Source organism: Oncorhynchus masou, chromosome 6 (assembly GCF_036934945.1).
Source record: "Oncorhynchus masou masou isolate Uvic2021 chromosome 6, UVic_Omas_1.1, whole genome shotgun sequence".
Classification (NCBI taxonomy): domain Eukaryota; kingdom Metazoa; phylum Chordata; class Actinopteri; order Salmoniformes; family Salmonidae; genus Oncorhynchus; species Oncorhynchus masou.
Genome location: NC_088217.1, coordinates 20,329,828 through 20,344,993, shown reverse-complemented (window position 1 = coordinate 20,344,993; position 15,166 = coordinate 20,329,828).

Here is a 15,166-nt window from a genome sequence, read left to right as displayed (position 1 = left end):
TGGGAGACTCCGGCAGCGCTGGAGAGGAGGAAGGCTCTGGCAGCAATAAACAGGTGGGAGACTCCGGCAGCGCTGGAGAGGAGGAAGGCTCTGACAGCGCTAGACAGGCGGGAGACTCCAACAGCGCTGGAGAGGAGGAAGGCTCTGGCAGCGCTGGACAGGCGAAGCGCACTGAAGGCCTGGTGCGTTGTGCTGGCACTGGTGGTACTGGGCCGAGGACACACACAGGAAGCCTGGTGCGGGGAGCTGCCACCGGAGGGCTGATGCGTGGAGGTGGTACTGGATAGACCGGACCGTGAAGGCGCACTGGAGCTCTTGAGCACCGAGCCTGCCCAACCTTACCTGGCTCGATGCCCACTCTAGCCCGGCCGATACGAGGAGCTGGTATGTACCGCACCGGGCTATGCACCCGCACTGGAGACACCGTGCGCTCCACAGCATAACATGGTGCATGCCCGGTCTCTCTAGCCCCCCGGTAAGCACAGGAAGTTGGCGCAGGTCTCCTACCTGGCGTCGCCATACACCCTGTGAGCCACACTCCCCCCACAATAATTTTTGGGTGCTGACTCCTGGGCTTCCTTCCACGCCGCCACGTTCGTCTCGCCAACCTCATTCTCCTGTAACCTTCCTCGCACTGCTCCATCGAATCCCAGGCGGGCTCCGGCACTCTCCCTGGGTCGACCGACCACCTGTCTATCTCTTCCCAAGTAGTGTAGTCCAGATTCTGCTCCCATGTCCCAAAATCCTGACATCGCTGCCTCTCCTGCTCCGCGTAATGCCGCCTCTCTGTTTTCGCTGCCTCCACCTCTGCTTTGGGGCGGCGATATTCCCCAGCCTGTGCCCAGGGTCCTTTACCATCCAGGATATCCTCTCAAGTCCAGAAGTCCTGTGATCGCTGCTCCTCCTGCCGCTGCCTGTCACCACGCCGCTTGGTCCTGTTGTGGTGGGTGATTCTGTCGCGGTCTTCTTCTATCTCCTCCTCTGACGAGGTGTAGCAAGGATCGGACCAAAATGCAGCATGGTAATTTTCATACATGTTTAATAACGAACAAACACAAACAATACAAAACCAAGAAACGTGACACGAAAACCGAAACAGCCTATTTTTTATATATTTTTTTTAGAAAAAAATATTTATTACATTCAATACCATTCATTCTTTACGACTCATAATTTTCATTCATACTTCAATAATGGTATTTTAATTTAACCTCTTGAAACTCCCCATCCCGGATCCGGGATTGTGACTAAGCCTCAGGCTCATTAGCATAACGCAACGTTAACGATTTCTGAAAATCGCAAATAAAATTAAAATAATGCGTTTGCTCTCAAGCTTAGCCTTTTCTTAACAACACTGTCATCTCAGATTTTCAAAATATGCTTTTGAACCATAGAAATTGACTAATTTGTGTAAGAGTATGCAAAGCTAGCATAGCATTTTGTGTAGCATGTAGCACGCAACATTTTCACAAAAGCCAGATAACCAAATAAATAAAATCATTTACCTTTGAAGAGCTTCTGATGTTTTCAATGAGGAGACTCCCAGCCACATACCAAATGCGCAGTGTTTCCTGAAAGCGTCTGTGTGTAGGAGAAATCGTTCCGTTTTCTACATTGCGCCTGGCTACCGCGAACCGAAAATGCAGTCACCTACAACGTGAAACTTTTTCCGGATTAACATTACATGCAGTCACCTACAACGTGAAACTTTTCCGGATTAACTAAATCATAATATCTCCGCTGTCCTGGCGTCGTGAGGGAGTTTGTTCCACCATTGGGGGGCCAGAGCAGCGAACAGTTTTGACTGGGCTGAGACCTCAATGGTAGAAAGCAGGCCAGAGGTGGATGAACGCAGTGCATGTAGGGCCTGATCAGAGCCTGGAGGTACTGCGGTGGTTCCCCTCACAGCTCCGTAGGCAAGCACCATGGTCTTGTAACGTGAGAGAACTTGGGAAGGTTGAACACCAGACGGGCTGCGGCGTTCTGGATGAGTTGCAAACGTTTCTAGGTATTCCTTGAAGAGGGTGGGGTTTCAGGTGTCTGGAATCAATCCTCAAGGTGTTTTTTCACATATCTCTTCATTGACATGCAGTTCGTGGAAGCTTGCTTCTCTCTCTGTGCCCCATGGAAAAATACTGGCAGGTGACTTTTGCGCACCAATTTCGGCGCAGGACACCGGGCGGACACGTGGTAAATGTGGTCTCTTATGGTCAATCTTCCAACGATCTGCCTACAAATACGTCACAATGCTGCAGACACCTTGGGTTCACAGAAAGGCGACAGAAATGAGGCAGACTCATTCCTCTTGCGTTCACAGCCATATAAGGAGATCATGAAAGACAGAGCCTCAAAAATCCTTGTCATTTCCTGGATGCCAAGTCATCTTGGTTTTGCCTGAAGCTCACGTTAAAGGGCACGCACAGAGAAGATATTTGTATTTCTGGACACGTCAGAGTGTTTTCTTTCGAACAGTAGCAATTATATGCATAGTCGAGCATCTTTTTGTGACAAAATATCTTGTTTAAAACGGGAACGTTTTTCTTCCAAAAATGAAATAGCGCCACCATAAGTGTAAGAGGTTAACTAAACAACAACCCCAAACAAAACCTCAGGGGAGCATCTCCGTCCCCGTCATCTTACAAACTACCTTTCCCTATCTCCCCGTCCCTTACAACTCTAATGACACCCAGCCCTAAACCCCCTTCCACCTCTCCCGGGCAGCATGCTGCCCCCACTTCCTCTCCTCCCTCTTCATCCTCCCCCTCAAATCTCCTTCCACCCTCCTCACTATCCCTTTCACCCCCCAATCTCTCCCTGTTTTCACCATGTTCTGCCTGGCTTCCCACAGCCCCCGTTTAAAGAGACTCATGAGAAGCCAGAGCAGAAACCTGTCCCTATCCGTCCCTCTCGCTCTCCCTACACCTCTCTCTAACCTGGCCCACGTCAATACAAAATCCCCTCTTACCAAATCTAACAACACCCGTGCCCTGGCCCATACTACTCCGGCGAAGGCACAGTCCCAAAAGACATGGCGCACAGTCTCCTCCCTGCCACAAGAGGATCTTGGACAGGTGGAGGATTGCGCCAAACTATGCCGGTACATGATGGAACGTACCAGCAAGCACTTATGGAGGCTCAACCAATTCAGGTCCTTGAGCCTGTTGTCCAGGCCCCGCACCTGCACTCCCTCCCAGACCACTGCCGAGATGCTCACTACAGGCGCCGGACTCCCTGCCTGTCTGACCTCCTCGTACAGGTGCCTGTGTTCTAAACCTACTTGGGCAACTTCAACCTCAGGGTGTGCACGCAACCACTTGGCCGCATGTCCAAAGTGCCACGGCAGCTATTCCGCCTGAGGACCCGTGTTAGACCACACCATTACGCTTCTCGCCTGATACGAGAAGAACACCCGCAGGAGGTAACCGGACGGGTGTATCACTGGATGAGCAAGCTCCGTTAACAAGAAAGAAACAAAAATTGCATCCAGCTTGAGAGGGAGATGTGGTACCACCCTACCTCCCTCCCCGATGGGACAGAGCATGCGTGCCCTGGCGAACCACTCGTACCTGCCACTCCACATGAACTGAAACACAAGCCTCACTGGAGGCCTCCTCAGACAAGCCGGCAATGGGTAGATATACGCCAAATACAAAAGAGACGGCAACACATCCACCTTTAGGACCAGGACCTTGCACATAAAGACAAATACCTAGCCTTGCACATCGCTAGCTTCTTCTGTACCACTGCGATACCCATGTTCCAGTTCAGCGTCGCTGAGCCGGAGGTCTCAAAATGGACCCCGAGAATCCTCACGGCCCCCTCACAGAGAGATAACCCCCCGGGCACATCCGTTCTACCGCGCCATCTAATGTACGAATCCATCCTATGAACTTCTCCCCAAATCCTAATCGACCTAACACTCTGAATAGAAAAGATCTATTCAAGCGATCAAAAGCTTTCGCCTGATCTATCGCTGCTACCATTAAAGGCAGGCCTCTATTTTCAACCCAAGTGATGGAGTCCCTGATTAACTGTAGGTTCCATCTAATAGAGCGGCCCTCTACCCCGCACGTCTGATCCTCATGGACGATGTAGGGAAGGACTGTGCGCAACCGGTCTGCTAAAACCTTTGCAAGTAGCTTGTAATCTACGCACAGCATGGTCAACGGCCGCCAGTTGCCAAGGTCTGTTACTTCCCCCTTCTTATATAAAAGTGACAGCACACCAACAGCCATTGATCCCCCCCGGGACCCCCGTCTCAATGATGGCCTTCAAGACTTCGAGGACCACTGGTCCAAGTATAACCCAAAACTTGAGATAAAACTCAGCCGGCAGCCCATCCATCCCAGGCACCTTCCCTTTTCCCATCCTCCTCAGAGTGCTCTCAACCTCTTCTAGTGAGATCTGGGCCTCCATCACTTCTCTAATGTCCTCCGGCAACCGCCTGGACAAGTGTTCTAAAAACACATTTCCCTGCTCTACATCTATTTCCATTTCCTTAAATAAACCTTGGAAATGATCAGTTGTCACCCTGACCATTTCCTCTGGTTTTCTAACTATACTACCATTTTCTTCCCTAATGCCATGCATTACCTTCCTACTCTGTCTGGCCCTAACCGACTTAAAGAACATAGCAGAACAAGTCTCATTGTGTTCTAGAAAGCCACTATGCACACGCTCCAGGAAAGCTCCTGCCTTCCGCTCCTGCAACTCCCTGAGCTGCGCCTTTAGGGTTGCGGATCTCTCCCAGTCAAACGACCCGCCGAGGTTGCCTACCTCGTACTCGAGTTCATTTAACCTTTGGATACGATCCACCTCCCTCCTCTCCTCCCTTTTTTTCCTCTTACAATACCCTATTATAAAAGCCCTAATCCTCACCTTAACTAATTCCCACCACTCTAACACCCCCTCGCACATGGACCGGAGGCCTTCAAGCCTCCAAAAGAAACAAAAAAAAACGTCAACAAATGCCTGCTCCTCCAGCACCTACCGATCTAACTTCCAGTACCCCCTACCAAAGAGGCAGACTGGCGACCCCACCTGCAGGAGCATCCCGTCGTGATCTGAAAAGAAAACAGGCAACAGCCGCCCAGACAACTTACCCAAAGACCTGGGTACAAAAATATAGTCGAGCCTCCGCGCAACCCCCCTGGAGTTGCGCCATGTAGGACCGGCCATTTTCGGAGTAGTGTGCAGGCCACCATCAACCAGACCATGGCAAGCCATTAGCCCGGTGATGGCGCCTGCACTGCTATCCCCCCTATTTCTAAATCTATATTAAAATCCCCCCTATCACTAATTTCCTATTTGTGACACACAGGGGCACCAGACAGTCCACCATCTCCCTCCTGTCTGGCACCACCTGTGGCCCATACACCACCACTAATCTAAATTTACAATCCCTTATCGTGACATCCACCCCTATAACCCTCCCCTGCATCACCACAAATGAACCCTCCACTTTTACCTCCCTGTGCCCACACAAAATCCCTACCCCTGATGAGTGCACCCCCCCAATACCCCAAACCGACTCCCCCTTGTCCCACTCCCTCTTAAACCTACTAACATCCCCTCCATCCCTCAGGTGAACCTCCTGTAAAAAAACAAAAATCAAACCCCACACCCTCCAAATAACTAAAAACCACCCTCCTCTTAACAAAATCCCTTAAACCCCTTACATTTAAACGAACAAAAGTAAAATTAGACCCCATGAAAGAACAAAAAACAAACATGTAATACACTCAAATACTAAACCCAGACAGAAAAAAAAAACAGGAGACTCACCCGATGCTCCCCTGCTCCATATCTACCGGTGATTACACCATCCGTACTCCCGACGTCTCTTCCTCCATCTCGCCAACACAGGATGCAGGAATAGTGTTTGGCTCCGGGGTGCCCTGCACCCTGTGTCTACTCCCACACCCCTCCCCCTCCCCAGCGCTGCAGCTGGTTTGGAAAAAAATAGGGGAGGCTGAGTCCCCAAACAAAAAAACTCCCCACCTCCTCCTGTACCCAGTCCTGGGTCTTGTTAGGTGTGTCCCCACCCAACAGAAGTTGAGGGCCTGGGGAAACCAGCAGCAACCCAGATGTTTCTCCCACCCCCATCGCTCTCTTGGTCATCCCCTCTCTCTCACTGTCGGCCAATCGCACCCTCCTCTTCACTCTCTTCTTTGGTGATGGCGACAGTGGAGAGATACCACCCTTCCCCCCCACCAGCTCCTCCACCATACCCCTCATCTCTTCCACCAGGGCACTTTCACCCCCACTCCACTTGCTCTTCCACCGTCTCCTTCTCCACCACCCCTCCCTCGCTTTCTTCTCTCTCACGCTCATCCACTCGGTTGCCTTCTTCCGCCGCTTTCCTGGTTCTCCTACTCCCGTGCCTTCCGTTTCCTTCTCTCTTCCATCCTCCTCTTCTTGCTCCTCCTCCTTCCTTGCGGCCTTCCCCTCTGGACCTGTACTCTGGTCATGAGGCGTGCTTCCTTCCCCTCCTCTTCTTGCCCATCCCCCGCTCCTGCTCCCCCCCAGCCGCAGACGCGTATGACCTCTGACAAGCCAGGCACCCCCGCCACAGGTGTGCTGATGAGCCACACCCATGGCACGCCTTAGGCTTGTCACAATCCTTCGCCTCGTGCTCTCCAGATCCACAAAATCTGTATTGTCTTGTGCTGCACGAGGCGAAGATGTGGCCGTAGGCCATACAGCGCCTGCAAAATGGGGGCTGACGTGCATAAAACAACGTCCCCCTGTCAGCCCCTAGGGAGAACATAGCAGGAGGATGGAGGTAACCACCATGTCCCTTTGGGTTCTCCCTGAGGAGGGCCTGGAAGCCTCTCCCCCCATTCCAAAACCCAAGGGAGTCTTTGAGGTGCCTTGCTGAGGAGATATTATCCATGTATCTCCCCAGAAAGGCCCTCACCTCTTCGTCCTTCACGTATGGGTTGTAAATGTTGACAGTTACAACCCTAAAGTTGTTCCTCGCCAGGCTTGTTATTTCATAGTGGCTCATTGGCCTCTCACCTCCCACTGCTCTCGCCCTTCTCAGGATATCATCATGTTTCTCCTCTGTATTTAGTGCCACGTCGTATGCTCCCTCCAACGAGTTGCCTTGGAAGCAAAACACGTCCTTCACCGTCAGCTTTAGAATCCCCATCAAGATTATTCTTCCAAAAGTTTCCCATCCTAAAGGTTCCAACTACTTTTCCTCCCAAGCAAACCGAATCGTGTTGGCCAGCCCAATCCCAGGGACCGACCGTGTTGGTGGATTTTGCACCATCTCCGCAAGGAGAATGGGGCACCCGGCTCACGTTCTCTTCCAAAACCAGGAAAAAAGAAAATCCAAAGTGACTGAGCCTATACTGGTGCAAAATAACACAGTGACAGGAACAATCACCCACGAAACACTCAAAGAATATGGCTGCCTAAATATGGTTCCCAATCAGAGACAACGATAAACACCTGCCTCTGATTGAGAACCACTTCAGGCAACCATAGACTTTTCTAGATAACCCTACTACTTCACAATCCCAATACCTACAAAAACCCCAAGACAAAACACACCACATAATAATCCCATGTCACACCTTGGCCTGACCAAAATAATAAAGAAAACACAAAATACTAAGACCAGGGCGTGACAATCCAAGCTTGTCATCCCCTATAACTCTTATCATTTGTGTGCTGATTTTATGACCTTTTTTTTAGTGCGCTATATAGGGAATAGTGGGGCTCAGTGGGGAGGTGTGGGGAGGTGTAGGTATAGGGAGTATCCTCATTTCAGGAACATGCCTTTGGACGTAGGATTATCTTTTGTTCTTGAATGGAATAAAGCCATGTCCCTTGGGGGGAAACTTTTCAGTTGTTCTGGGAATGGATGGAGTTTGGATGAAGACAGATGTTTACCACCCACTGTAGCAGGGAGACCAGAGGGAGAGAAAATAGAACAGAAGAGAGTGATGCAGTGAAGAACAGGAATCTTCTCAAAGCAAGCCATGCCTGAAGCAGATAGAATTGTTCGGATAGGGTTATCTTTTTATTGTATTTACTTTTTTCATTTTAGTCATTTAGCAGATGCTCTTATCCAGAATGACTTACAGTTAGTGCATTCATCTTCAGATAAGTAGGTGGGACAACCACATCTTCAGATAGCTAGGTGGGACAACCACACCTTCAGATAGCAATGTGGGACAACCACATCTTCAGATAGCTAGGTGTAACAACCACATCTCCAGATAGCTAGGTGGGACAACCACATCTCCAGATAGCTAGGTGGGACAACCACATCTCCAGATAGCTAGGTGGGACAACCACACCTTCAGATAGCTAAATGGGACAACCACATCTTCAGATAGCTAGGTGGGACAACCACATCTTCAGATAGCCTAGGTGGGACTACCACATCTCCAGATAGCTAGGTGGGACAACCATATCTCCAGATAGCTAGGTGGGACAACAACATCTTCAGATAGTTAGGTGGGACAACCATACCTTCAGATAGCTAGATGGGACAACCACATCTTCAGATAGCTAGGTGGGACAACCACATCTTCAGATAGCTAGGTGGGACAACCACATCTTCAGATAGCTAGGTGGGACAACCACATCTCACATGTCTGGTGCTGGTTAAGTGTTCTTTTATTATTTATTATTATTTTGGGGGATTGGGTTGAGCGGGAGCTGCCCTCCCGTTGGGGTGGGACGGCCAAGAGACCTGAGGTGGCAGAACGGAGTGCTCAGGTTGGGATGTAGGGTTTGAGCATAGCCTGAAGGTAGGGAGGGTCAGTTCCTCTTGCTCCTTCATAAATAAGCACCCTGGTCTTGTAGTGAATGCGAGCTTCAACTGGAAGCTAGTGGAGGGTGCGGAGGAGCGAGGAGACATGAGAGAACTTGGGAAGGTTGAAAACCAGGTGTGCTGCTGCATTCTGGTTAAATTGCAGGGGTTTGATGGCACAAGCGGGGAGTTCAGCCAACAGCAAGTTGCAGTAGTCCAGATGGGAGATGACAAGTGTCTGGATTAGGACCTGCGCAGCTTCCTGTGTGATGTAGGTTCGTACTCAACGGATGTTGTAGTGCATGAACCTGCAGGAGCGTCACTGCTTTGATGTTTGCATAGAATGACAGAGTGTTGTCCAGGGTCACGGTTCTTTGCACTCTGGGAGGGCGACACTGTACAGTTGACAACCGTGATGGCGAGGTCTTTGAGCAGGCAGGCCTTCCCCGGGAGGAACAGCAGTTCTGTCTTGTCGAGGTTGAGCTTGAGGTGGGTCTACATCCAAGTTAAGATATCTGCCAGTCACATAGAGATGCATGTCGCCAACTGGGTGTCAGAAGGGGAAAGAAGAAAAGTAGTTGAGTGTCATCCGCACAGCAATTATATGAGAGACCATGTGAGGATATAACAGAGCCGAGTGTATAGAAAGAAGAGGAGAGGGCCTAGAACCGAGCCAAGGGGGACACCAGTAGTGAGAGTACATGGTGCAGACACAGATCCTTTCCACATCACCTGGTAGGAGCGGCGTGCCAGGTAGGATACAATCCAAGTTCATGGTGTCAAAGGCAGTGGATAGATCTAGAAGGATTAGAACAGAGGAGATAGAGTCAGCTTTGGCAGTGCAGAGAGCCGCCGTGACACAAAGAAGAGCAGTCTCGGTGACCCGTCTTGAAGCCTGACTGGTTAGGTTCAAGAAGATCATTTTGAGAGAGATAACGCGAAAGTGTTTTGGAAGAAAAAGAAAAAAGTGACACAGGTCTATAGTTTTTTGTGTGGTTCCTTGAGGAGGCACCGTATTACCTATATAGTGCACTACTTTTGACCAGGAACATTGGTGCCATTATGACACCGATGAATCACAATCAACACACAATACAATCGGGTTAGGTGGTTGTTAACGTGTGTGTATGCGAGGTGTAGCTATAGAATGGTGAAATAGGTGGTTCCTCTATGGGTCGGTGTTGGGTGTGTTACCTGGCTGTGGGGGTCTCCGTTCTATAACCCAGTGAATCAGCCAACGACTCTCTCTCTTAGAATCAAAGAGCCTTAGAGCCCTGCCTTCAGTGCCTTGGAATCATTAATCACATGATGGATTCTCCCATCATCATGGTGATGGCAGCCCAGGTTCCTTCATTCCTGTGTACAGCCAGCTCTGACTCGTAAATTAAGTGGCCATTGCCACGGCTACCCAGCACACTGTAAATCGATCTGAGATTTACATCGCACATCATGACATCACGATGAGGTGTGCATTCCACCCAAAGAAGAATAGCATCACTAAACCTTACAGCCTCTTCTGTGGATGTGAGTGATGTTAATGTTGAAAGAAAAAAATTCCCCTCAGTACAGCCCCACCCCTCTGTTATGACTCCTTGCTGTCCCCAGTCCACCTGGCCGTGCTGCTGCTCCAGTTTCAACTGAACCGCGGCCCTAGGACCATGCCCCAGGACTACTTGACATGATGACTCCTTGCTGTCCCCAGTCCACCTGGCCGTGCTGCTGCTCCAGTTTCAACTGTTCTGCCTTATTATTATTCGACCATGCTGGTCATTTATGAACATTTGAACATCTTGGCCATGTTCTGTTATAATCTCTACCCGGCACAGCCAGAAGAGGACTGGCCACCCCACATAGCCTGGTTCCTCTCTAGGTTTCTTCCTAGGTTTTGGCTTTTCTAGGGAGTTTTTCCTAGCCACCGTGCTTCTACACCTGCATTGCTTGCTGTTTGGGGTTTTAGGCTGGGTTTCTGTACAGCACTTTGAGATATCAGCTGATGTACGAAGGGCTATATAAATAAATTTGATTTGATTTGAAATTTGATTATAGACATGCACATGCTCGCAACTGTGCTGCAAACACTGATGATGAATGTGGGTGACAGGCTCAAGAGAGAAGATCATCAGAACCATTATGCACACACGAATGCGCACACATACATGCATGTACACACACATGGAGAGATACCTGTTCATTAATTACACATTCATTAATTCATTGTCCTGTTTCTATATAGTCAGGTCAGCTCCCCTCTATGCAGTGTGTGCATCCCAGATGGCACCCTATTCTCTATATAGTGCACTACTTTTGACCAGGGCCATAGGGCACTATATAGGAAAAAGTGTTCAATTTGGTACTCAGTGAGATTTTGCAGTGTACCCCTGATAATATTCAGTTATTTTTCCTTATCAACACATTACAGATGACTATCAACACATTGCAGAGGGCCATTGATCCCTCTTGCAGTCCAGACAGCAATGATTCCCATTTCCGAGGGGGTGGGGGGGGGGGCTCTTAAGAAAGTGTGGAAGAATGGGGAGAAGGGAGGGGGGTATTGATTATGCAGTCTAGAAGAATCTCACGCATGCCATGCACATTGGAATAGCCGGGGTCTGTGACTGGCAGGTTGGAGAGGAAAACCAGAGGGTGCATTCATTCATTTCTCTCTTCACCTTCCTTTTTCATTTGTCATCCCTTCCTTTTTACTTACTAATGTTAGTGTAACTGTAATTCATTTAGACATAATGCTGTGGGCTGATTCACAGTCTGTGGCTGATTCAATCTGCTCTCTGTTGGCCTCTGCTTGTTGACTGGGACACGCACCAGAACATCAACGACAGGTTCTTCTGAATACATTTTTCACAGAGCAATTCTCAGCAGGTTCTCTTGGGTCGAAATTATCTTTTAATTATTTTCAGTAATCAGTGATAATGAGGGGATAAACACTCAACTAATCACACATCTGAAAACTCATCTTCCTGGTTTCTCTTCTGCATCTGAAGCAAGCTGTTGTCATCCCCTGTCTCACTGTTGAAGAGGTGTGCTCTCCCGCTGTCTGAATTGTTTATTTGGGTTCCCATTAGCTTTTGCAGAAGCAGCAGCTACTGTTCCTGGGGTCCACAAAAAAAAACACAAAACATGACAAGTAACAAAACATTGATCCACTGATAGACATGGACATTCACACACATTTTAAATACAATGATATACAAACATTACAACTAAAAACAAATGTAAACAATACAATAAAACAATGGTGTGTGTTAGTGTCTGTGTCTCCCCTTACAGTCCCTGCCGTACATGAAATGTTGTTTCATATTTTTTTATGTTACTGTTTGCTGAGTAATTGGAAATGGAAGGATAGTTCTATGTGATCATGGCTTTGTATAAATCTGTGCGTTGCTGTGAATTTATTTTGGACTTGGGCACTGTAAAGAGACCCCTGGAAACCAGGAGAAATTGGCATGCATGTTGTGGATGTTAGTTCTGTATGTGCAGTTAAGGGCAAGCTGTGCTGCTCTGTTCTGAGCCAGCTGCAGCTTTGCTGAATCTTTTTTTGCTACACTTTTCTTTGCTGCACAGTAATTAAGATGGGACAAGACCTGAACAACTAATATGGTTGATTTTTGTGTCAAAAACACAGAACATACTTTTATAACAGACACACCCCTCCCCATATTTACAACAACTTTGCCAATATAACTGGACCATGATAATTGTACATCCATTGTCATACAGATGTTATAGGAGTTTAGCTTCCTCAAGGTTTGCAATGGTCATACCTGTCTTGTTTTGAACGCTTTGTACAAAATAATAAAATGCACTACAACAGGATATTTCTTAACGTAGCTCTTTATTAGCTAGATATAACTGTCATGTTCACTCGTCTCATACCATGATTAACTGACCATAGCCTCACCACCTGGGTGGTCTTAACCAATCATAAGCAGTAAAATGGACCAATTACAATTCAGTATGTTTACACATATTGATATCACACCACCCTTTATGCACAACTCCAGTAAGACCAGTGGCAAATCATTTGTGAAAATATAGAAGAGTAACGGCCCAAGGCAGCTGCCATGAGAGACACCACACTGTACATACAGTATCTGATGTTAGAGAACAAACCCTGGGTTCTATTGCATAAATAATTCTCCAACCATTTGATGGTAGGTGATGTAAAGCCAGAGCAAGTGAGTTTCTTCAATAACAATTTACGATCAGTAACATCAAAGGCTGCACTTAAATCTAACAATACAGCTCCAACTATCATCTTATTATCCTTGTATTTTAACCAATCATCTGTCATCTGAGTCAGTGCAGTACAAGTTGAGTGCCCCTCTCTTTATCCATTTTTAAAGTCAGTAGTTAACTTCCTTCCATGCCTGTGGGCACACACTCATTTAGGCTTAAAGATAAAGCAAATAAGGGTGACAATACAGTCTGCTACCATTCTCAATAGTTTCCCATCAATGTTGTCTATACCTGGTGGCTTATCATTATTAATGGATAACAATAGTTTTTCCACTTCTTCAACCCTAACTTGACCAATTTCAAAACAGCCATTTTTGTCTTTCATTATTAGATAATTTTTTTAAAAATATGATGGTTCACTGAAATAGTAATTGACATGATTGGCAATATCGAAAGGTTTCGTTATAAATGACCCATCAACTGACTCATATAATTTAAGCTACTCAAAAGTCTTTTTCCATTGTGTTTTATGTCATCTATTGTCACGTTCTGACCTTAGTTCTTTTGTTATGTCTTTGTTTTAGTATGGTCAGGGTGTGAGTTGGGTGGGTTGTCTATGTTCTTTTTTCTAAGATTTGGTATTTCTGTGTTTGTCCTGGTATGGTTCTCAATCAGAGGCAGCTGTCAATCGTTGTCCCTGATTGAGAACCATACTTATGCTTTCACCCTTGAGTTGTGAGTGATTATACACTGCTCAAAAAAATGACGGGCTGTAAAATAACACATCCTAGATCTGAATGAATAAAATATTCTTATTAAATACTTTTTTCTTTACATAGTTGAATGTGCTGACAACAAAATCACACAAAAATTATCAATGGAAATCAAATGTATCAACCTATGGAGGTCTGGATTACAGGCTGCACTACAGGCTGATCCAACTTTGATGTAATGTCCTTAAAACAAGTCAAAATGAGGCTCAGTAGTGTGTGTGGCCTCCACGTGCCTGTATGACCTCCCTACAACACCTGGGCATGCTCCTGATGAGGTGGCGGATGGTCTTCTGAGGGATCTCCTCCCAGACCTGGACTAAAGCATCCGCCAACTCCTGGACAGTCTGTGGTGCAACATGGCGTTGGTGGATAGAGTGAGACATGATGTCCCTGATGTGCTCAATTGGATTTAGGTCTGGGGAACGGGCGGGCCAGTCCATAGCATCAATGCCTTCCTCTTGCAGGAACTGCTGACACACTCCAGCCACATGAGGTCTATCATTGTCTTGCATTAGGAGGAACCCAGGGCCAACCGCACCAGCATATGGTCTCACAAGGGGTCTGAGGATCTCATCTCGGTACCTAATGGCAATCATGCTACCTCTGGCGAGCACATGGAGGGCTGTGCGGCCCTCCCAAAGAAATGCCACCCCACACCATGACTGATCCACCGCCAAACCGGTCATGCTGGAGGATGTTGCAGGCAGCAGAACGTTCTCCATGGCATCTCCAGACTCTGTCACGTCTGTCACATGTGCTCAGTGTGAACCTGCTTTCATCTGTGAAGAGCACAGGGCGCCAGTGGCGAATTTGCCAATCTTGGTGTTCTCTGGCAACTGCCAAACGTCCTGCACGGTGTTGGGCTGTAAGCACATTCCCCACCTGTGGACATCGGGCCCTCATACCACAGTCATTTTGCAGGCCTCTGGCAGTGCTCCTCCAGCTCCTCCTTGCACAACGGCAGAGGTAGCGGTTCTGCTGCTGGGTTGTTGCCCTCCTACGGCCTCCTCCACGTCTCCTGATGTACTGGCCTGTCTCCTGGTAACGCCTCCATGCTCTGGACACTACGCTGACAGACACAGCAAACCTTCTTGCCACAGCTCGCATTGATGTGCCATCCTGGATGAGCTGCACTACCTGAGCCACTTGTGTGGGTTGTAGACTCCGTCTCATGCTACCACTAGAGTGAAAGCACCGCCAGCATTCAAAAGTGACCAAAACATCAGCCAGGAAGCATAGGAACTGAGAAGTGGTCTGTGGTCACCACCTGCAGAACCACTCCTTTAGTGGAGGTGTCTTGCTAATTGCCTATAATTTACACCTGTTGTCTATTTCATTTGCACAACACAAATAATAATAACACAGGTCCTCACCTTCTTCCACTGACGACCGTTACATCTATCTTGGTTTGGTGATATTTCTTCTTCTT